The sequence below is a fragment of the Lepisosteus oculatus genome, chromosome 14, assembly GCF_040954835.1.
Source record: "Lepisosteus oculatus isolate fLepOcu1 chromosome 14, fLepOcu1.hap2, whole genome shotgun sequence".
Taxonomy (NCBI): Eukaryota; Metazoa; Chordata; class Actinopteri; order Semionotiformes; family Lepisosteidae; genus Lepisosteus; species Lepisosteus oculatus.
In genome coordinates, this window is record NC_090709.1 from 29,817,546 (window position 1) to 29,825,045 (window position 7,500).

At 52.2% G+C, this 7,500-nt stretch overlaps 10 non-coding genes and 2 pseudogenes across 10 annotated transcripts in view; all 12 read right to left on the reverse strand.

The window, feature by feature from the left end:
* Positions 1-273: 273 nt before the first annotated feature.
* Positions 274-392, reverse strand: LOC138245052 (5S ribosomal RNA). Its single transcript, XR_011193668.1, has one exon. It is a non-coding gene; the product is annotated as a 5S ribosomal RNA (ribosomal RNA).
* A 537-nt stretch (positions 393-929) lies between these two features.
* LOC138216976 (5S ribosomal RNA) lies at positions 930-1,048 on the reverse strand. Its single transcript, XR_011180689.1, has one exon. It is a non-coding gene; the product is annotated as a 5S ribosomal RNA (ribosomal RNA).
* Positions 1,049-1,585: 537 nt separating this feature from the next.
* LOC138216659 (5S ribosomal RNA) lies at positions 1,586-1,704 on the reverse strand. The gene has a single exon (XR_011180371.1). It is a non-coding gene; the product is annotated as a 5S ribosomal RNA (ribosomal RNA).
* Positions 1,705-2,241: 537 nt separating this feature from the next.
* On the reverse strand, positions 2,242-2,360 carry LOC138243619 (5S ribosomal RNA). The gene has a single exon (XR_011192274.1). It is a non-coding gene; the product is annotated as a 5S ribosomal RNA (ribosomal RNA).
* Positions 2,361-2,897: 537 nt separating this feature from the next.
* Positions 2,898-3,016, reverse strand: LOC138216310 (5S ribosomal RNA). Its single transcript, XR_011180021.1, has one exon. It is a non-coding gene; the product is annotated as a 5S ribosomal RNA (ribosomal RNA).
* Positions 3,017-3,553: 537 nt separating this feature from the next.
* Positions 3,554-3,672, reverse strand: LOC138218342 (5S ribosomal RNA; annotated as a pseudogene).
* A 537-nt stretch (positions 3,673-4,209) lies between these two features.
* LOC138218255 (5S ribosomal RNA) lies at positions 4,210-4,328 on the reverse strand (annotated as a pseudogene).
* Positions 4,329-4,865: 537 nt separating this feature from the next.
* LOC138218946 (5S ribosomal RNA) lies at positions 4,866-4,984 on the reverse strand. The gene has a single exon (XR_011181556.1). It is a non-coding gene; the product is annotated as a 5S ribosomal RNA (ribosomal RNA).
* Positions 4,985-5,521: 537 nt separating this feature from the next.
* LOC138216212 (5S ribosomal RNA) lies at positions 5,522-5,640 on the reverse strand. Its single transcript, XR_011179924.1, has one exon. It is a non-coding gene; the product is annotated as a 5S ribosomal RNA (ribosomal RNA).
* Positions 5,641-6,177: 537 nt separating this feature from the next.
* Positions 6,178-6,296, reverse strand: LOC138216567 (5S ribosomal RNA). The gene has a single exon (XR_011180279.1). It is a non-coding gene; the product is annotated as a 5S ribosomal RNA (ribosomal RNA).
* A 536-nt stretch (positions 6,297-6,832) lies between these two features.
* LOC138244896 (5S ribosomal RNA) lies at positions 6,833-6,951 on the reverse strand. Its single transcript, XR_011193511.1, has one exon. It is a non-coding gene; the product is annotated as a 5S ribosomal RNA (ribosomal RNA).
* Positions 6,952-7,488: 537 nt separating this feature from the next.
* LOC138216934 (5S ribosomal RNA) overlaps positions 7,489-7,500 on the reverse strand; it is a 119-nt gene continuing 107 nt past the window's right edge. The window contains exon 1 of the ribosomal RNA XR_011180647.1: positions 7,489-7,500. This exon is cut by the window's right edge and continues 107 nt beyond it. This is a non-coding gene — a ribosomal RNA (5S ribosomal RNA).

Sequence of the window (7,500 nt, forward strand, 5' to 3'; positions counted from 1 at the left end):
AATACAATTCTGAAAAACGCGACTCTCCAAACGCCAGCCGAACAAGTCTCCACAGCCGAAGCGCTGTGTCTCTTTTCAGCTGGCGATAAACCTTTCCTCGATCCTTTGCGGACTTGTAAAACTGTTCCTGGTCAGAATAAAAAACGCTCACGCTAATACACAAGCACCCGTGTCTCGCCAAAGCTGACAAATAAACAGACGGACAAGCCGCACTGAACGTGTGAACAGGGGAATGAGCGAGCGAGCGGGGATAGGGCGCCTCCTGCGCTTAAAAGCTTACAGCACCTGGTACTCCCAGGCGGTCTCCCATCCAAGTACTAACCAGGCCCATCCCTGTTTAGCTTCCGAGATCAGACGAGATCAGGCGTGCTCAAGGGGGTGTGGCCGTAAGCGAGAGCAAGGCTCGCTGGCACCCTTCTTATTGAGAGGACAGCTCCGTCACCTCTTTTACGACACTGCTCTATTTCCCTTGCGTTTTTCTCTTCTTCCCACGTTCTCTCTCTTCACTGCCTTCGTCCCCGCTCTATTTCACTTCAGCCTTTCACTCTTGCTTCCTTCCAATGAGGACGGAGTTGCGGGAGAAAGGGCGCTATAGAGGATCGCTGTGGAGAGCTGCTGCTGTGCTTTGACATCTGAGCTCTGTGGAAAACGATCTCAATACAATTCTGAAAAACGCGACTCTCCGAACGCCAGCCGAACAAGTCTCCACAGCCGAAGCGCTGTGTCTCTTTTCAGCTGGCGATAAACCTTTCCTCGATCCTTTGCGGACTTGTTAAACTGTTCCTGATCAGAATAAAAAACGCTCACGCTAATACACAAGCACCCGTGTCTCGCCAAAGCTGACAAATAAACAGACGGACAAGCCGCACTGCACGTATGAACAGGGGAATGAGCGAGCGAGCGGGGATAGGGCGCCTCCTGCGCTTAAAAGCTTACAGCACCTGGTATTCCCAGGCGGTCTCCCATCCAAGTACTAACCAGGCACATCCCTGTTTAGCTTCCGAGATCAGATGAGATCAGGCGTGCTCAAGGGGGTGTGGCCGTAAGCAAGATCGAAGCTCGATGGCACCCTTCTTATTGAGAGGACAGCTCCGTCACCTCTTTTACGACGCTGCTTTTTTTCCCTTGCGTTTTTCTCTTCTTCCCACGTTCTCTCTCTTCACTGCCTTCGTTCCTGCTCCATTTCACTTCAGCCTTTCACTCTTGCTTCCTTCCAATGAGGACGGAGCTGCGGGAGAAAGGGCGCTATAGATGATCGCTGTGGAGAGCTGCTGCTGTGCTTTGACATCTGAGCTCTGTGGAAAACGATCTCAATACAATTCTGAAAAACGCGACTCTCCGAACGCCAGCCGAACAAGTCTCCACAGCCGAAGCGCTGTGTCTCTTTTCAGCTGGCGATAAACCTTTCCTCGATCCTTTGCGGACTTGTAAAACTGTTCCTGATCAGAATAAAAAACGCTCACGCTAATACACAAGCACCCGTATCTCGCCAAAGCTGAGAAATAAACAGACGGACAAGCCGCACTGCACGTGTGAACAGGGGAATGAGCGAGCGATCGGGGATAGGGCGCCTCCTGCGCTTAAAAGCGTACAGCACCTGGTATTCCCAGGCGGTCTCCCATCCAAGTACTAACCAGGCCCATCCCTGTTTAGCTTCCGAGATCAGACGAGATCAGGCGTGCTCAAGGGGGTGTGGCCGTAAGCGAGAGCAAGGCTCGCTGGCACCCTTCTTATTGAGAGGACAGCTCCGTCACCTCTTTTACGATGCTGCTTTTTTTCCCTTGCGTTTTTCTCTTCTTCCCACGTTCTCTCTCTTCAATGCCTTCGTCCCCGCTCTATTTCACTTCAGCCTTTCACTCTTGCTTCCTTCCAATGAGGACGGAGCTGCGGGAGAAAGGGCGCTATAGAGGATCGCTGTGGAGAGCTGCTGCTGTGCTTTGACATCTGAGCTCTGTGGAAAACGATCTCAATACAATTCTGAAAAACGCGACTCTCCGAACGCCAGCCGAACAAGTCTCCACAGCCGAAGCGCTGAGTCTCTTTTCAGCTGGCGATAAACCTTTCCTCGATCCTTTGCGGACTTGTAAAACTGTTCCTGATCAGAATAAAAAACGCTCACGCTAATACACAAGCACCCGTGTCTCGCCAAAGCTGACAAATAAACAGACGGACAAGCCGCACTGCACGTGTGAACAGGGGAATGAGCGAGCGAGCGGGGATAGGGCGCCTCCTGCGCTTAAAAGCTTACAGCACCTGGTATTCCCAGGCGGTCTCCCATCCAAGTACTAACCAGGCCCATCCCTGTTTAGCTTCCGAGATCAGACGAGATCGGGCGTGCTCAAGGGGGTGTGGCCGTAAGCGAGAGCAAGGCTCGCTGGCACCCTTCTTATTGAGAGGACAGCTCCGTCACCTCTTTTACGACGCTCCTTTTTTTCCCTTACGTTTTTCTCTTCTTCCCACGTTCTCTCGCTTCACTGCCTTCGTCCCCGCTCTATTTCACTTCAGCCTTTCACTCTTGCTTCCTTCCAATGAGGACGGAGCTGCGGGAGAAAGGGCGCTATAGAGGATCGCTGTGGAGAGCTGCTGCTGTGCTTTGACATCTGAGCTCTGTGGAAAACGATCTCAATACAATTCTGAAAAACGCGACTCTCCGAACGCCAGCCGAACAAGTCTCCACAGCCGAATCGCTGTGTCTCTTTTCAGCTGGCGATAAACCTTTCCTCGATTCTTTGCGGACTTGTTAAACTGTTCCTGATCAGAATAAAAAACGCTCACGCTAATACACAAGCACCCGTGTCTCGCCAGAGCTGACAAATAAACAGACGGACAAGCCGCACTGCACGTGTGAACAGGGGAATGAGCGAGCGAGCGGGGATAGGGCGCCTCCTGCGCTTAAAAGCTTACAGCACCTGGTATTCCCAGGCGGTCTCCCATCCAAGTACTAACCAGGCCCATCCCTGTTTAGCGTCCGAGATCAGACGAGATCAGGCGTGCTCAAGGGGGTGTGGCCGTAAGCAAGAGCAAGGCTCGCTGGCACCCTTCTTATTGAGAGGACAGCTCCGTCACCTCTTTTACGACGCTGCTCTTTTTCCCTTGCGTTTTTCTCTTCTTCCCACGTTCTCTCTCTTCACTGCCTTCGTCCCCGCTCTATTTCACTTCAGCCTTTCACTCTTGCTTCCTTCCAATGAGGACGGAGCTGCGGGAGAAAGGGCGCTATAGAGGATCGCTGTGGAGAGCTGCTGCTGTGCTTTGACATCTGAGCTCTGTGGAAAACGATCTCAATACAATTCTGAAAAACGCAACTCTCCGAACGCCAGCCGAACAAGTCTCCACAGCTGAAGCGCTGTGTCTCTTTTCAGCTGGCGATAAACTTTTCCTCTATCCTTTGCGGACTTGTTAAACTGTTCATGATCAGAATAAAAAACGCTCACGCTAATACACAAGCACCCGTGTCTCGCCAAAGCTGACAAATAAACAGACGGACAAGCCGCACTGTACGTGTGAACAGGGGAATGAGCGAGCGAGCGGGGATAGGGCGCCTCCCGCGCTTAAAAGCTTACAGCACCTGGTATTCCCAGGCGGTCTCCCATCCAAGTACTAACCAGGCCCATCCCTGTTTAGCATCCAAGATCAGACGAGATCAGGCGTGCTCAAGGGGGTGTGGCCGTAAGTGAGAGCAAGGCTCGCTGGCACCCTTCTTATTGAGAGGACAGCTCCGTCACCTCTTTTACGACGCTGCTCTTTTTCCCTTGCGTTTTTCTCTTCTTCCCACGTTCTCTCTCTTCACTGCCTTCGTCCCCGCTCTATTTCACTTCAGCCTTTCACTCTTGCTTCCTTCCAATGAGGACGGAGCTGCGGGAGAAAGGGCGCTATAGAGGATCGCTGTGGAGAGCTGCTGCTGTGCTTTGACATCTGAGCTCTGTGGAAAACGATCTCAATACAATTCTGAAAAACGCAACTCTCCGAACGCCAGCCGAACAAGTCTCCACAGCTGAAGCGCTGTGTCTCTTTTCAGCTGGCGATAAACTTTTCCTCGATCCTTTGCGGACTTGTTAAACTGTTCATGATCAGAATAAAAAACGCTCACGCTAATACACAAGCACCCGTGTCTCGCCAAAGCTGACAAATAAACAGACGGACAAGCCGCACTGTACGTGTGAACAGGGGAATGAGCGAGCGAGCGGGGATAGGGCGCCTCCCGCGCTTAAAAGCTTACAGCACCTGGTATTCCCAGGCGGTCTCCCATCCAAGTACTAACCAGGCCCATCCCTGTTTAGCGTCCAAGATCAGACGAGATCAGGCGTGCTCAAGGGGGTGTGGCCGTAAGTGAGAGCAAGGCTCGCTGGCACCCTTCTTATTGAGAGGACAGCTCCGTCACCTCTTTTACGACGCTGCTCTTTTTCCCTTGCGTTTTTCTCTTCTTCCCACGTTCTCTCTCTTCACTGCCTTCGTCCCCGCTCTATTTCACTTCAGCCTTTCACTCTTGCTTCCTTCCAATGAGGACGGAGCTGCGGGAGAAAGGGCGCTATAGAGGATCGCTGTGGAGAGCTGCTGCTGTGCTTTGACATCTGAGCTCTGTGGAAAACGATCTCAATACAATTCTGAAAAACGCAACTCTCCGAACGCCAGCCGAACAAGTCTCCACAGCCGAAGTGCTGTGTCTCTTTTCAGCTGGCGATAAACTTTTCCTCGATCCTTTGCGGACTTGTAAAACTGTTCCTGATCAGAATAAAAAACGCTCACGCTAATACACAAGCACCCGTGTCTCGCCAAAGCTGACAAATAAACAGACGGACAAGCCGCACTGCACGTGTGAACAGGGGAATGAGCGAGCGAGCGGGGATAGGGCGCCTCCTGCGCTTAAAAGCTTACAGCACCTGGTATTCCCAGGCGGTCTCCCATCCAAGTACTAACCAGGCCCATCCCTGTTTAGCTTCCGAGATCAAATGAGATCAGGCGTGCTCAAGGGGGTGTGGCCGTAAGCGCAAGCAAGGCTCGCTGGCACCCTTCTTATTGAGAGGACAGCTCCGTCACCTCTTTTACGACGCTGCTTTTTTTCCCTTGCGTTTTTCTCTTCTTCCCACGTTCTCTCTCTTCACTGCCTTCGTCCCCGCTCTATTTCACTTCAGCCTTTCACTCTTGCTTCCTTCCAATGAGGACGGAGCTGCGGGAGAAAGGGCGCTATAGAGGATCGCTGTGGAGAGCTGCTGCTGTGCTTTGACATCTGAGCTCTGTGGAAAACGATCTCAATACAATTCTGAAAAACGCGACTCTCCGAACGCCAGCCGAACAAGTCTCCACAGCCGAAGCGCTGTGTCTCTTTTCAGCTGGCGATAAACCTTTCCTCGATCCTTTGCGGACTTGTTAAACTGTTCCTGATCAGAATAAAAAACGCTCACGCTAATACACAAGCACCCGTGTCTCGCCAAAGCTGACAAATAAACAGACGGACAAGCCGCACTGCACGTGTGAACAGGGGAATGAGCGAGCGAGCGGGGATAGGGCGCCTCCTGCGCTTAAAAGCTTACAGCACCTGGTATTCCCAGGCGGTCTCCCATCCATGTACTAACCAGGCCCATCCCTGTTTAGCTTCCGAGATCAGATGAGATCAGGCGTGCTCAAGGGGGTGTGGCCGTAAGCGAGAACAAGGCTCGCTGGCACCCTTCTTATTGAGAGGAGAGCTCCGTCACCTCTTTTACGACGCTGCTTTTTTTCCCTTGCGTTTTTCTCTTCTTCCCACGTTCTCTCTCTTCACTGCCTTCGTCCCCGCTCTATTTCACTTCAGCCTTTCACTTTTGCTTCCTTCCAATGAGGACGGAGCTGCGGGAGAAAGGGCGCTATAGAGGATCGCTGTGGAGAGCTGCTGCTGTGCTTTGACATCTGAGCTCTGTGGAAAACGATCTCAATACAATTCTGAAAAACGCGACTCTCCGAACGCCAGCCGAACAAGTCTCCACAGCCGAAGCGCTGTGTCTCTTTTCAGCTGGCGATAAACCTTTCCTCGATCCTTTGCGGACTTGTAAAACTGTTCCTGATCAGAATAAAAAACGCTCACGCTAATACACAAGCACCCGTGTCTCGCCAAAGCTGACAAATAAACAGACGGACAAGCCGCACTGCACGTGTGAACAGGGGAATGAGCGAGCGAGCGGGGATAGGGCGCCTCCTGCGCTTAAAAGCTTACAGCACCTGGTATTCCCAGGCGGTCTCCCATCCAAGTACTAACCAGGCCCATCCCTGTTTAGATTCTGAGATCAGACGAGATCAGGCGTGCTCAAGGGGGTGTGGCCGTAAGCGAGAGCAAGGCTCGCTGGCACCCTTCTTATTGAGAGTACAGCTCCGTCACCTCTTTTACGATGCTGCTTTTTTCCCTTGCGTTTTTCTCTTCTTCCCACGTTCTCTCTCTTCACTGCCTTCCTCCCCGCTCTATTTCACTTCAGCCTTTCACTCTTGCTTCCTTCCAATGAGGACGGAGCTGCGGGAGAAAGGGCGCTATAGAGGATCGCTGTGGAGAGCTGCTGCTGTGCTTTGACATCTGAGCTCTGTGGAAAACGATCTCAATACAATTCTGAAAAACGCGACTCTCCGAACGCCAGCCGAACATGTCTCCACAGCCGAAGCGCTGTGTCTCTTTTCAGCTGGCGATAAACCTTTCTTCGATCCTTTGCGGACTTGTAAAACTGTTCCTGATCAGAATAAAAAACGCTCACGCTAATACACAAGCACCCGTGTCTCGCCAAAGCTGACAAATAAACAGACGGACAAGCCGCACTGCACGTGTGAACAGGGGAATGAGCGAGCGAGCGGGGATAGGGCGCCTCCTGCGCTTAAAAGCTAACAGCACCTGGTATTCCCAGGCGGTCTCCCATCCAAGTACTAACCAGGCCCATCCCTGTTTAGCTTCTGAGATCAGACGAGATCAGGCGTGCTCAAGGGGGTGTGGCCGTAAGCGACACAAAGGCTCGCTGGCACCCTTCTTATTGAGAGGACAGCTCCGTCACCTCTTTTACGACGCTGCTTTTTTTCCCTTGCGTTTTTCTCTTCTTCCCACGTTCTCTCTCTTCACTGCCTTCGTCCCCGCTCTATTTCACTTCAGCCTTTCACTCTTGCTTCCTTCCAATGAGGACGGAGCTGCGGGAGAAAGGGCGCTATAGAGGATCGCTGTGGAGAGCTGCTGCTGTGCTTTGACATCTGAGCTCTGTGGAAAACGATCTCAAAACAATTCTGAAAAACGCGACTCTCCGAACGCCAGCCGAACAAGTCTCCACAGCCGAAGCGCTGTGTCTCTTTTCAGCTGGCGATAAACCTTTCCTCGATCCTTTGCGGACTTGTAAAACTGTTCCTGATCAGAATAAAAAACGCTCACGCTAATACACAAGCACCCGTGTCTCGCCAAAGCTGACAAATAAACAGACGGACAAGCCGCACTGCACGTGTGAACAGGGGAATGAGCGAGCGAGCGGGGATAGGGCGCCTCCTGCGCTTAAAAGCTTACAGCAC